Raw genomic sequence first — 15679 nt, forward strand, 5'->3', positions numbered from 1 at the left:
ATCAGACTGAGCTCTTAGTAATGTGCGTACCCTGATGCCATAAGTGGCACTTAAGTAAGTTGATCAGATATTCAGTGAAAGGGGGCAGTGCAGACTTACCATTGGCAAATCATAAGCAGAGGATCCTATCTGTGCTGTAGCTGTTATTCCAAGTTCATTAGCTATGGTATCCTTTTCAACACATTGTGCTACTTGCTGCTGGTCAGCAGTGTTTGTTTACTTGTTGAACCTCACCTGCCAGAATACCCTGATTGTGCCACTGGGCACATACCTTCTTGCCATGTGTGGAGTTATTCCACCTAGCAGACCTTTTGGTCTAGCTCTGTGGCTGTCAACTTCCAAAACTAGCAGGCTGCAGTTAAAAAAACATGCGCTCTGTTTTTACTGACCTGTTTATGGTACCTCTCAGTGTATGTTATGTGTTAGCCAAGTGAGTCTCCATCACTGGATTTAAGGCATCAGTGTCCTTACCCGCTCTTGTTTCCTTCCCATACCCACAGGGTACAGCAAAATGAGAACTACAGAGACATGGCATGCACTCAAAAGATTATGACACAAAAATTACCCTCAGCTTTAAGTAGGTGCATTCTTGTCTCAAATGCCCTTCTCCTAAAAATTAATTAACAGTAGGTGGAGCGGAGCTTTCAGAAGCAATAAGACTTAAAAAGAAGCAAGCAGGTAGGTAGAGGAGATGCCTCCTTTCCTTAGAGCTTTAGTGGTTAAAGCACCTGCCCTAGAAGTAAAATACTTGGATGTTCTAGACTAAGTCTGTTTTCTTTCTTTTTCTATTGTTTAATCTGTCAGTTGCAGTGTAATTGAGAGCTAAATAACTTCTAGGTATTTGGTTTTGCTGCATCTGTCCTTCCCATGATATTACTAAAGCTAATTTCAGTAATTATAAAATATGGATTCTAGTTCAGTAGCAGCAATTATATAATCAACTTGCACCTGTGGAAATGGCAAAGTTAATCACAGACTTTTCATAAAATTCATATATGCATTACAGTGAGGCACCTGATATTGTTGGATAACAGCAGCATGACTATGAGAAGCCAAGAATACAAGAGAAACACTAGTTAAAACCACTGCTTGCTTAAGAGCTTAATTCAGAAAGTTTAAAGGAAGTTACTAGAAGTTTTCTAAGAAAGTTTTTATTATTGACAAATACGGACTATGAATTTACTTCAGGGAATGAGTGGAATGGAATTATGAAATCTTGCCAAACATACCTCAAAAAAACACAAGCCAAAATCTCTAAGCCCAGTGTCATGTAGGTAGACAACACTGGAATTTCATTGCTACCTTCTCTGTGCCTCTGTAGAAGTATGCTTACAGATAGATACATCTATAACCTCTAAAGTTAAATACAGTGATTGTACAAGCTTAACCCTCTCCCAAGATCCACCTCTGAGTTTTATTTATTTAGAAGCCTAGTTGCATAGGCTTTTTTGAGACTTGAAGGGCATGGCTGTAAGTTTGAGTAACTGTGAAGAGCTGAAAAATAACACAAAGCCTTCAGATATCCCAAAACATGTAAGATCTACTTCCTCTGTTTTGGGAGTTGTGTGTATGCTTATGCATGCACATATGCAGCTTTTTTAATTGAATGTATTTTTGCAGAAGGGCACTATTGTGCTGCAAGTGCTTGTGTCATGATACATCACTGACAAAGCTCAAAAATTAAAATTGATTCATTATAGCTGAAGGCAGAAACTTGATTTTATTCTGGAAGATAGTGATTAGGTTTGGAAAATACCTAAACAACTTTTAGACAGATCACTATAAATAGTTTCCATGTTAATTATAAAAACTGTTAAAAATACAGTCTTCAGATACTCAACGTACTGAAAATTTCTATTCCTAATTAAAATAAAACCTCCCCATTTATCTATTGATTGAAGTTTTGGGGTCTTGTTTGGATGTTTTTCTCTGGAAGTGCAAAGCCTCTTCAATGTGGTGTTCATTAGATAAATAGTGCCTTACATTGCAATTATGTGCAATATCCCATTAAAATTATTGCAGGAGAAAAACTAATACTTTGAGAGAGCTTTCTTCTAAGTACATGTCAGCAGTTACTCATCCTGTGAAACAGTGTTGGACTGGAGCATATATGTATATACATTGCTACTATTGTTCTTAGGTGTATAGACATAAATAAAAGAAGGTGACATGAGGTGAGTGGTCTGATCAGATTGTTCTTCGTATTGTTGTCATTTAGGTTCTGTCATGTCTCTGCCTCTGCAACTGTGGTTCACATGTCTTCTGTTGGCAGGGATTTTCATTGCAACTGAGTATTTGCTGATGGCAGCTTGAGGTGCCTGGACAAGGGATATGAGGCAAGGTTGTCCCCAGGAAAGTCTGTGTTGCATGTCTCTCTAGTGGGTTGAACTTTGGCAGGAAATGGACAGAGTAAGTGGGTAAGCAGTATAGCTTATGAGCCAGGACTGGCAGGAGCTAGCCCTTTTTGTTTCCAGAGTCAGGTAGCTTGTGGGTGGTGCATTCTGTACTGTGGGAACAGTTTATGTTTAGTTATGAATCCACCTACTCATAAAGCTCCACTTCCGTTACAGATGCTTCAGGTGCTTTTATCCCTCTTTGCCTGTTAGAGCAATAGACTTAATTTGCTGATCTAAATTATATCTAAAACAAAGTAACTTTCTCTGTGTTAGTTAGTTGAATCTATGTTTAGCAATTTTCGTGCATAGCAGCAAAAAAGAAAATACTGCCTTTTTTGTGTTATAGTCAAGAATAACTGTTTTGCTATTTGCAAATAGCACAATACTGCTGAGCTCTATGTCAAAGAGCTTTTCTGGAAGCAGGGGGAGCTGTAGGTGGAGTTGAGGTCTAATTTAAAACCTTGAAAGTAGAGCTATTTTTTTTCTTCCTTTTAATTTCCACTTTATACACTCCTTTTCTTTAGCTTCATCTGATTTTAAAGTAAGCTGAAACTCTGCTTTGAACTTTTAAATTATTGTGTCCAATATATTCATCTTGTACCTTTGCAATTAACAACAATGCATTAATAATGAGAAGAAAACTAGTTAATAGTTAATAGACACTTCAAGGAGAGCGAACAGGCCGCGGCATCACAAGGAGTGGCACAAGCAGTGCATGGGCGGGAGTGAGAGGAGGCCTGGGGGAGGCAGGGCAGACAGGGTGAGTGGGAGATGGTCTCTGCTCTGTCGAAAGCCTCCGTTAAAAGCAGGGCTGGAACCCAGGCTGATCTGCCTCAGGGGCAGGCAGCTGTCCAGGTGACGGGCTGCCTGGAGTGTCTGAGTCTGTCAGTCCTGCAGGGTGACAGTGAAGACAACATCTGTGTGTGCTGCCACCAGGTCAGTGGTTTGCTCAGCCTGGTTGCTGAGCTTCAACGACATGGGAGTGTGAAAGGGAAGTAGATTGGTGGAGCTGCACCCTGCCATTCTTGGGGAAAAGGCAGCAGGTGGTAGCTCCATGAAAGGTAGAAGATCAGCAGCCCTCTGGTCACCAGGAGGAAGGAAGGGAACTAGGAGAGGATGGGGGGAATGGAAGCAGGTCCTTGCCAGGGGTGACAGAAGAGTTCTCACTGGACCCCCTCCCCACATTTCCAGATGCCCTTACAGAACAGAGACAGGGCTCTGGAGATGAGGGAACCAGTTAAACAAGGATGCTGAGGAAGCCCCATCCAGGGAGCTGCCAAAGCAGCCAGCTCGACACAATAGAGCTGCTTCAAGGAAGTGGCCAAAGCAACCAGCTCCTCGTATTGAGACTGCTTCTGAGAAGAGCAAGAGGAGAGTGACAGTGATAGGAGATACCATTCTGAGGGGAACTGAGGGTCCCATATGCTGGCTGGATCCTTCCCACAGGGAAGTCTGCTGCCTGGAGCCAGGGTGAGGGATATAACCAGGAAACTTCCTGTTCTGATACGGTCCTCAGACTCTATCCTCTTTTGATCTTTCTGGTTGGTAGTAATGAGGTGGAGAAAAGAGGTTTGAGGGTAATTAAGAAAGATTTCAGGGCATTGGCATGACTGGTCAGGGGCTCAGGTGCACGAGTTGTGTTCTCCTCTGTCCCTCCACTGTTGGGGAATGATGAATGGGTTAAGAAAAAGACCACACAGATCAGTGCCTGGCTCCAAAACTGGTGCTACCAACAGGACTTCAGGTTTTTTGATCACAGTTGAGTTTACAGGACAGCAGGCCTGTTGGCATTGGATGGGATGACCCTGTCCCACAGGGGGAAAAGGGTAGTAGGGCAGAAATTAGCAGGACTCATTGACAGGACTTTAAACCAGGTTGGAAGGGGGTGGGGGATAAAGCCAGGCTTACTACAGATGACCCTAGGGGTGGTGTGCCCATGACTGGAGCATCAGAATGGAGGGTTACACACTCTTGAGGAAGGACAGACAGGGGAGATGGGGTGGGGGTGTTGCCCTCTATGTCAAAGACCAGCTGGAGTGCATGGAGCTCTCCCTAAGGATGGAAGAGGAGCCAACAGAGAGTTTATGGACTAAGATTAAGGGGAAGAAAGGCCAAGGTGACATCATAGTTGGGGTTTGCTGCAGGTCACCTGAGCAGGAGGATAATACAGACGAGGCACTACACAGACAGATAGGAGCAGCTTCACATTCACAAGCCATGGCCCTCGTAGGAGACTTCAACCACCCTGATGTCTGTTGGAAGAACAACTCTGCCAAACACAATCCAGTAGGTTCCTAGAGTGCAAGGGTGGTAACTTCCTTTTCCAAGTAATCAAGGAACCAACAAGGAGAGGTGCTGTGCTGGACCATGTCCTCACGAACGCGGAAGGGCTGGTGAGGGATACTAAGCTCAAGGGCAGATTAGGTTATAGTGGCCACAAAATGGTGGAGTTCAAGATCCTTAGGGCAGCAAGGAGGGCTCACAGTAAGCTTACTATCCTTGACTTCAGAAGGACAGATTTCAGCCTCCTAAGGGATCTGCTCAGAAGAGTGTCTTGGGATAAGATCCTAGAGGGTAGAGGGGCCCATGAAAGCTGGCTGATATTTAAGGATCACCTTCTCCAGGCCCAAGAGCATTGCATCCCAACTAAGAGAAAGTCAAGCAGAAACTGCAAGAGGCCAGCATGGATGAGTAAGCAGCTCCTAGAAAAGCTCAAAGTTGGCCAGTGCCAACCTCATGAAGTTCAACAAGGCCAAGTGCAGGGTCCTGCACCTGAGTTGGCACAACCCCAGGCAGAAATGCAGGCTGGGGGGAGAATGGCTGGAGAGCAGTCCTGAGGAGAAGGACTTGGGGGTTGTAGTAGATGAAAAGCGCAACATGAGCCACCAGTGTGTGCTGGAGCCCAGGGAGCCAAACACATCCTGGGCTGCATCAAAAGGAGTGTGGCCAGCAGGGCCAGGGAGGGGATTTTGACCCTCTACTCTGGTAAGACCCCACCTAGAATACTGTGTACAGCTCTGGTGCCCTCAGCACAGGAAAGATATAGACCTTTTGGAGAAGGTCCAGATAAGGGCCACCAAGATGATCAAAGGGCTGAAGCACCTCTGCTGTGAAGACAGACTAAGGGAGACCTTATAGCTGCCTTCCAGGATTTGAAAGGGGCCTCCAGGAAAACTGGGGAGGGACTTTTCATCAGAGAAGATAGTGATAGGACAAGGGTTAATGGTTTTAAACTGAGAGAAGGGAGATTTAGGTTAGATGTTAGGAAGAAATTCTTCACTCTAGGGGTGGTGAGGAACTGGAATGGGTTGCCCAGGGAGGTTGTTGTTGCCCCAACCATGGAGGTGTTGAAGACCAGGTTGGACAAGGTTTTGTGCAACCTGGTCTAGTGGTAGAGGGGTTGGAACTTGAGGATCTTTGAGGTCTCTTCCAACCTTAATGATTCTATGATTCTATGGTTGTTCTCTTAAATTATTTGGGATATTATCAGTATCTTAAATATGGAAAGTTGAGTAGGTTATTTTTGCTGAGTATTGAATCTCTCAGTTCTAATGATGGCTTCTGCTCAGATGTATATGCTCCATAATCCACATGTGATTGTTAAGATGCAAGCACTTTAGTGTAATTGTTACCAACCCAGTTCTTCCATGCATGTGTTAAAGGAGAGCATGCTCATCTAGCTTGTTTTCTCTTTGGTGGCAATATGCTATAGTTGGTCTAGTGTTTGATGCTCAATAAATATTTCTGTCTTTTTGGTGTACTACGTAGATTCAAGTCGTTAACTGTCAGAGTCTTTCTGCTGCTGTTATTCAGGGTTGTTTGTTTTTTTTTCACCTCCAAGTCTGATTTTGTGATGTTCTGTTCATGCTTTGGATATAAAAATCATACATCTCCCTTTAATAGCTCTGTTTTACTGGTTGGAGGTCTGACAAGTTGGCTAACCTTCTGCTCTTGCTCTTCCCATGTGTCAATGTGTTAGTCTACTCACTCCCCCATCCAGCATTTTCACCTTGTGGCCTTTTTAAACACTGAACTGTTCTGTTCCTGTTGGTTCTGCCCTTCTCTTCTGCATTGCATGTAGAACTGGCAGTTCATGGTGTGTGCAAGGTCTGTATGCATAGAAGCAAAAGCAGAAGGGAAACGCTTGGGGAATTTAATGACTGGAAATGTGAGCTGCTGAGGCAAAGGAGTAGTGATCTCTGAACAACATGTTGGGGCCTAGGGGTAACTTAATTTGTGATTGCAATAATTACATTATTAAATTTGGACTTTCTGTGGCAATTGTGATAGATTCGTCTTGAATAAGAAAAATATTTTTGAAAGATACTTAACTACAGGTAATTTTAAATTAGTATTTCCTGTGTCTTTCTGTGAAGAGAAATTACACTGTGAATGAATAACATTTCTGTTCAATACTAGTTCTAGTAAAACTTCAGACTTGTAAGCATGCACAAAAAGAACAAATGACCATATTACCACCTGTCTTACTCTGCGTCCTGAGAAAGTCTTAACCCAGTGAGAAAACTGGCAGAAGAACATCTTTTGGGTAATCTCTGCTAGTAATCACAGCTTGAATTTCAAACAGTAAAGCTTGAAAATCTGACATACTGAAACAGATTTGTGTGTGTTTGGTTGTTTTTTGTTTTTGTTTTTGTTTTTTTTCCTGGTGGCATTAATATTAGGAAGACCAGTTTTCTTCAGTTATGGAAGATTTGAAGTTTGGTAAAGAGACTTGTTTGTCACAAAGGAGTAGTAATGTCATCATAAATTGTGTGGTCCAAGCTGCCCTGTGCTCTAGTGATGAATCGATTTTTTTGGCACTGATGCTGCAAAGATTTGGGTAATCTCTTAATCTAGAGAAGGCTTTCTGAGGCTGTGCAATTTCTAGCTTGCACACATTTAGCCTCTGTAGGATTGAGGTCATTGTGTGTCTCTGGAGAGATTACATGATTTTATAATGAACCTATGCTCCACTTAAAAAATTCTAATTTCCTATATATATATATAAACGTATATAAATATATATATATTTGTTGTTGTTGTTTTTCTGTTTGTTTGTTGGTGAAAGCGAGGTATAGCCTACAAAGAAATGTTTCATTTTATTTAAGGAAAGAAGCACTCTAGTTTCTGCACAATATGTTTTTTCCTCTGGTAACAATAATTCCACCCATATTCTAAACGTGCTGTTGGCAAGGGATCTGCCTGTCGTGTGTCTTCTGGCAGGCATTTTGGCATTACAGCTTTTCCTGTTGAAATTTTTAGTATCACTGCCATTCCATTTTGTAAAATATAGGGTGACTTTCTAGAGATGTAAGGATCATCAAATCCCAGTGAGGCATTTCTGTTTTGTTGTAGAGGAGGGGAAAGTATTTTTCCCCTCCAGTTTCTTGTGACATGCAAGTTTTCCGTTACTTTCAGTATTCTAACCAAGTACTGTTGCTTATCACAAAGCGTATTCATGTCTTTTTATCTGCAGTGCCTTGGTCATTCAGCTTAGTTATGACAGTGTTGTATGCCTTGGCATAAAGCACTTGGGAAACTCCTGTTTATGCAGAATGCTTAAGTATCTTCTGAGGAGCAAGTGAAACCTGCTGCCGTGTGCTGGTTTCCCCAAGAACTGCAAGTCAAAAACTCCATCCTAACTTGGGATAAAAATATTAGAAAGACTTTTTTGTTTGCATTAGTGTTCTGAATTTTCTTGCGCTGTGTTGTTCTGTTAGGTGCACTCTAGAAACTTATTTTGGATGAAGCCAAGTGGGGAGATCTGCTGCAGGCTGTTAATGTGATGTACTCCTACCCCTAATGGGGAAGTAAGGTACCGGATAATGAGTGTGTACCGTGCACGTGTGTACTATGAAAATGCTTTTGGACCACTGAGTTAATTTAATGTTCTCCTACGTTCCTTTGCTATGTCAAGAGCTGGATGGCATCTGTGCCTTCATATTGACTGTTGTCCATGAGCCCACAATCATTCTTGGCCCTCACCTTCTTCTTTCATTAAGTTTTTATATCCACTGGTCTTTTTATAGCCAACCTACCTTCTGTGTCAGTTTCACCATGATGGTCCCCTCTTTATGACCCTTTTAGTTCTTCCTGATTTGTCTCACTTTCCTTTTTTCCTTTTACAACTAACCTTCCATCGGTCTTTTGCTTTCCTAAAAAATGTCAGTCTGGGGCGCTGAGGAATGAAGTCTGGTCATTAACCTATGCCATGAGAAAAGTAAAAGCTACTTCAGTGTCAGTATTGGGAGGTTGGTGCTGGATGTAAGAAGGACTGGCAGTCAGATAACATTTCAGATGATGAATGCTTCTTTCTGGAGGACCAGGGATAGCAGCTGCATTTCAGAGAAACAGCAAAGCAGAGGTGGCTGTCCTTCCTGACAGAGATGTTGAACAAACAATTCTGATGTATCTTCCTTTGAAGGCTTTACACTATTCCCCTGGGCAGCAGTGTCTGAAACAACTGCAGGAAGAGTTTGAGTAGAGGGAAAGCTGGTTTGATATTGGGAGGACTATGTGTCCATGGTCTTTAGACAGACATTTTAAGTTTGGCAGCAGTAGGCATCCTGTACTGACTGTCAGGGCCTCCATTGTTCATGGCTCAGGAGTGGTGCTTGCTCTATATGTCACACTGGCTGTTTGTTGCATGTTAGTTCCTTCTGAACACACTGCATAATGTTTTTGGACATGACCATTTTTGCTTTTACCACCACTTATGCCTCTGACTAAAATTTCTGGGCCCCGTTGCCTTCCCTTCATCCTAGTAACCGCCTCCCTCTCTCTGTAGGAGTTATGGATCACGCTTGCCATTATAGGAAGTTTTGTTAACTGAATGGAGCTCTTGACGCACATCTGTTTTGCTGGAGGTTTTCCATCTGATAGCATTTTCAGCCTTTGCCTAAAGCCCAGTACCTTCCTCGCAGGTGTGTTCTCTGGGATAGAGCAGTGGAGAGCTGGGGCATGGATCCTCAGCCAGCTCCTCAGCAAGCAGATCTTCAGCTAGCAGGGCTCTTTCTGTGAATGTAGTTTTCACATTGGGATAGGCAAGCTGAGAAGCGGATTGCCAAGTGCTTTGAGTGTGGGTGGATGCGTGATGATGGCTCCTGAGACTAAAATGAGAGGCAGGGATCATGAGCAGTCCTGGGGGAAGGACTGATGGCTTACTGTGAGGCTCGAGGTTGCAGAAACTAAATAGGTTTCTTCAGGCAAGCACAAGGGCAGCAGAAATGTGGGTGGCTTCTGTGGTGGGCTAAACAGGAAAGGTGGGTTTGGATGGCAGCAGGGCAGAGCTCTTCTCTTGTAGATCTGGAGAAGGAAAATGCTGCTTTGGCAGGATACCTTTTTGTTCTGCTAATCAGCCAGTTCTGCCTATTTAGTCTTTAAAAAGTATTTGCACCCTGAGTCGTGGCAGTAAGTAACCTGGCATTAGCATACTTTCCTGGCACCCATGTACTCTAACATCTCTGTCCTTGTGTCCTTTCTCCCAAATGCTGTAGTGTTTCTGCTCTGTCATATTTTTTCCTAGCAAGTGAGTCAAGCCTTTACTGCAGCGCTCACAGGCATGTGAAAAGGTGAGAAAGAGTACTGGGATCACATAAATCCAGAATATTCTTATGCTTGCCTGAGAGGCATGGCAGATAACTGTGACAGGGGGGCTAGTGACGGTCTGAAAGGCTCACAAAGGTTTTGGGAGTCTGTTTATATTCATTGTGTGTTGGTTGCCACAGTGTGAAAGGCAGCGTAAGTGCATATAATCACATTTGTTTATACCCCAGTGGCTTCAGTCATGAATGTTTAGTGTGGTCATGCCCTTAGGCAGGGGAAGGCAAGCATAGAATTTGAGACAAACATGCTATCCCAGGTGTCCCTAACATGGGGCTGAACATGCTGCTGAAAACAGACAAGTTCTTGGTGTTCTGTCCTGACTGGAAAAGCTCATCTATGCCTTTGTAAAGGTTGTGCAGTGAATGTGTACATTGGGAATGCTTCTTTCACCTCTCCTGTATGTTACTACTATTCTGCAGTCAGGCAACCAGGCACATATCCTGCTGCAACATAGTGATGAAGAGGAGACTAGACCAGGCAAGTTCTACATCCATGTGTGGCTATGACCTTGAGACCCAGCCTTAACTATTCTGTGATTCTTAATATCATTGAGATGTGGCTGAATATGCATTTTTATAAATTATCATAGTGCTTTGTGGATGCTTCTCTCCTACAGTCTGCTAGGAGACACTTCAGATGTTTTCATTTACATTGAAAAATACGCTGTTTTTACAGTTGGAATGAGTGTTAGAATACCAATCTACATATATCTAAACCCAGAAAGCTTTTAGGTTACTTATGCTGGAGTGCAACATTTAAGTTTGACTGCTATGTCTAGGGATGGGTCAGGTGGAGAACAAATGAAAACTGTCAGCTGCTTGGAAAACTTAATATACTTAAAAAAATTTTCGAAGCTGGGGTTATTTACCTTAGACAAGGGAATGTTGAGAGGTAATTGTACAAGTCTTCAAGTGTGTGGAACGTCTGCTACAAGTAGGAAATGAAATTGTTTTCTATATTGTTGTGGTGTAAAGGAAGACACAATGTGTTAACATTGGAACATGGGGGATTCAGCCTAAACACTGCTGAAACATTTACTGTGTCTATGAATAGTGAAGCAGAGGAGTGAGTACCTGGAAGTGTTATGGAATCGCTGTCAGCTTTTAAGAACAGATGAGACAAACAGCTGGCGGCACAGGGGTCATATAGGTATAATGAACCTCTCCTGGAGAATGAGAAGATGATGTCTTGACTTCTCTCTAGCTCTCTCTTTCGTCATTACATGCATGAGATTAGTTGTCAAAACATTCTGCTGAAACTCAATGCCACATTTTAAATAAGTTTGGTATAGCACTACGTGAAAGACATTGAGGTGCTTGAGCATGTTCAAAGAAGAGCAACAAAGCTGGTGAAGAGTTTAGAGAAAAAGTCCTGTGAGGAGTGTCTGAGGGAACAGGGGTGGTTTAGTCTGGAAAGAAGGGAGGCTAAGGGGAGACCATGTCAGCTACCTGAAAGGAGGTTGTAGGGAGGTTGCAGTTGGTTTCTTCTCCCAAGTAACAAGTGATAGGATGGGAGGAAATGGCCTCAAGTTGCATCTGGGGAAGTTTAGATTGAATATGAGGAATGCTTTCTTTACCATCAGGGTTATCAAGCTTTGGAGCAGGCTGCCCAGCACAGTGGTTCAGTTGTCATCCCTAGAGATATTTAAAAGATGTGTGGATGTGGTGCTTAGGGACATGGTTTAATGGGGGTCTAGGCAGCGCTAGGTTAATGGTTGTCATTATGATCTCAAAGGTCTTTTCCCACTTAAACATTTTTATGATTCTAAGTATCCATTTCCATGGAACAATATACTGTCTAGTAACAGACAACATAATTAATTTGTTCTTGTCAGTAATGACAGAATTCTCTATGGAAATGTATATAGGGCTTTATGTAAGTGTAAGAAAGGTAAGACAATGAACTTCAAACTTTTAAAGTTCTTTTTTATGGAAAATGTTCTGTTTCTGCTGCTTGCCTCTGTACAGAGTGTTTGCTGACCCCTGTTTGTCTAATGACTATCTAGAGAGAACAAGGAGGTATGTTTTTTAAATTAAAAAGAAAAAAAAGGCATGCATGTGGTAGCCTTATGGAGTTGTCAAGGAGAAGCTTCTACAGACATATTTGTATTCATGTGCATGATGGACCTTAATAAGTAATCCAGTTATCAATGAACCAAAACCACTTAGGAACTCTCTAGGTATTCATATTAGTTGTTGATAGATAGGTGTAGGACATTGGAAGAAAAGCTGCAGGCTGGATTATAGAATAATGAAATTTCTTAGTTGTGCTTTAAATTTTAAAGGAGATATTCAGAAACCATAATGAAGAGTTACAAAACTGTTAAGTAGAAGGTTTTTTATGTTTTCAATGTGTTTATTTTAATGGAAAAATGAACACAGGAAAGTTAAATGCCATCAGTTGGCACTGAAATATAACTTAAATAAAGATCAGGTAAACAAATGCTCATTAAGAGACTGGGTTTCGCTTATCCCTCTGTAACAAGGCAGGTGAATAAAAAAATCCAAAACAAACTGTTTAAACCCTGTATAAAATAGGACTCTTCGAGAAGCAGATCTGGTTTTGACTTTAATTTTTTTTATACTGTTTCTTTTGTATTGAAAGGTAGTACTGATTGAGTCCATTATTATTAAAGCCTGGTTGCTCAAGCTTTTTACATTTTTAATATCAGCTTGATTTCTGTTCACAGGACATTTTATTAGTTGAGCTATTTTTATTGTTTTCTAATTTCAGATTAAGATTTTTTAAAAATTCATATAGTATGTGAAATATGGTAGGAGTTTGTCTAAATCTGAAATAGGTACTCTAAGTTTTCCAGAAGAAAAAAAATTGACAAAAGGTGTGACGTTGCATTGGTTGAGCTTTCTATTTTGTATGGAATATTATTTTGAAGCTTTTACAGGCAGGTGCAAAATGATGCTGCCTAATAAATGGGCATGGGAGACTATAATGGAATGTGAAGGCTGCATAAACATGTCGCATTAAATAGCACCTCTTGTTTTTTTTTCTGTCATCTCTAATAATGATCCAAATTATACTTAAGCAAGGAGTAGAGAGCTTATTTCTTTTGCTTGTTGGCCAGATTACCTTCATGGTTTTTATCTGTTTTCTGAGCTCTCACCGTTACAGGACCAGCTAGTGTCAGTCCTACTTTAATTTATAATCATCTGCGCCAACGTTTGAGGAGGCTATGCTGGCTGCAGGGAAAAGTTCAGAACTATCTGTTGGAGGAGTGGGAGTGAGTGTTGTTGCCAGATCTTGTCTGGTGCATGTTATGATTCCTTTTGTCTGTAACATTTTAGAATCAGTGTTTTTAGTTAAGATGTTTCATGTGACAGCCAGTTGCTGGGTTAATTTACCAGGGGTCTATAGAGGAGTTACGTTATTTTTAATGTTTAATGTTGTCAATAAACACAGTCTTTTGATCTATTCCTTTGTTTAGTAGTATAAACAATTTCATTGAGCTATCAGCAGAATATACAACTAATTTATAAAGTTATTAAAAATGCTTTTTAATTTAGTGCAGTGCCTTTAAAAACTGTAATTAAAAACAAATCACATGCAGAACAACAGCTTTAAATAGGCTGTGGCAAAGTGTTTTGTAAGACCGCCTGGGCTTTTACCATTGTACTCCAGTGACACATTAATAATTTACATTATTGTAAATTGCTTACCAGTGTCAGATTTATGGGTATGACTATAAGTGTCAGTAGATTAATGATATTTAAACTTAACAGAACTTGAAGCTGGAAGGGGTCAGTCATCCTGTATGTCTGTCATGGGTTACCAGTCACTCCTGTACCCTGTGGCTTTATAGTGCTGTGGGCTGACATATATTGAACACAGATGACCCTGAAACATGCAGGTTCTACCAGAGTCTAACCACTGCCCTGCAGTGTTAAGGGGTTTATTTCAGCATGCTGTGCTGCGCTTATTGTGCAAACTGAGCTCCCAGATATGGGCTAATGTAAACACCTTCACTCCTTCCCCAGGGAAACAAATGGAAGATGCCTTCTTCCTTCTTCCTCATATAATCTTCTTCATTGCATTGCATAATTCTTTTTCATTGCATGTTTAACTCCGTGCGTATGAGCAAGCCATACCAGACAGGAATCTAAGAGAAAGGATCCTTTTCGCCATCTGGTATTGCTTCCTCAGGAGTGGCCTGTCTCAAATACTGCCGATGAAAGTCAGTGGTAGATAACAATACTCAGAATAAATTGGCCAGCTATGCATTGAGAATAAAAATAACTTCTTGACCCTTTCCAACAGCTGAAGCATGGGATTTGTTTTATACACATTATGTTGGTCAATCTATTGACTTCAGCCAGAGGTACCACAGCGGTCAATTCATATTGCAGACTTTTTTTGTTGCTGCTTAATGTGCCCAGATGTGCTTTGCTGGAAATAATGCAAAAAATAGGTTGGGCTGTTTTTTTTTCTCCATTTCTTTGATGCTGTAATTTGCTTCTCAGTGATGCCATGAAGCAGTGTTGCACTTTACTACTTCTGCATCGTTCCCACTAGAACTTCTTTAGAAGCCTCAGTGTTACCAATAAATCAGCTCTTAGGACCTTAAATGTTCTCAGCTTTGTAACTTTGCTTTTTACCTGCTAGAGAATTCTGCAGTGTGTCAGGTTTTAACATTGAATCTGATGGTAAAAAATTACCTGCTCAACTGTAGGCATCTCACAAATGTTAAGTTTCAGATATTGCAGGAAAAGAAAGCAGATGGTTGAACAAGCAGGATTTCTAGAAGTTGATCTGTGAGAAAGCTGCTGTTGCATCCTGGTGAACTGCTGCTTATGTAACAAATGAGACCTTAAGTTCTTTAAATTTTCCTATTGATATGAGAGGGTGCAAAGTCATGACATGCTGCTAAATAAAAATACATATATGCACATATATGAAGAGGCATATTATATATATATACATATGTATATATACACATACATTGCTGATTTGCTAATGTTTTCTCATCCTGCTGGTTGTGCAGTACAACAACAAACTGTCCCTGAGTAGGACTTCTTGGTTAGAAATCTTTAGCTCTCGTGCAGTGACTTGAAAACCTAGTCACTGTATGCAGCTGGCATTCAAAGATAAATGTTGCCAGTAATTGTCACACAGGTGTGTTTTACTTAGAGAGTACTTTATTTGGGCTATGATTGCAGCTCAGAGCTACTAATCAGAAGTGCCTCTCTGATAGAGCCTATGGGAGGATTCACACTGCATAAATAGCCACGGGGTTGGAATTCAGTGTGATTCTTGAGAACTGGCAAATTAAACTTTCAACTTTCTTATGAAGTGTAAGAAAAGAGCAACTTGACTTAGATAGAAATTGTGGACAGAAGCATTATTTCTGTAACTGTGACTTTTTGAAGATATTCTTAGTCCTCTTGTGAAATTACAGACTGCAATATGAAGGCTGCAGCGAACAAAATTAATTCTATCTCTAAGGTATACTTGTTTTTCCCCTTGTGAGAAAGAGGGAACCAGAGACCAAATAGTAACTGTGAGTGCCAAGATGATAAAAGCATCATGATTTCTGTTTTCAAAGCTGTGTTGTGAGAATTTCACAATGTAGTAACTGGAAAAATAAGTGCAGATAAAATTTACTAAATAAACTGTTATTCTAAAATTGTTTATCACATGCTGAAATTTGAAATCTGTTTTAAAAG

Source organism: Chaetura pelagica, unplaced genomic scaffold (genome assembly GCF_000747805.2).
Source record: "Chaetura pelagica isolate M959 unplaced genomic scaffold, ChaPel_1.0 scaffold37, whole genome shotgun sequence".
Lineage (NCBI taxonomy): Eukaryota > Metazoa > Chordata > Aves > Apodiformes > Apodidae > Chaetura > Chaetura pelagica.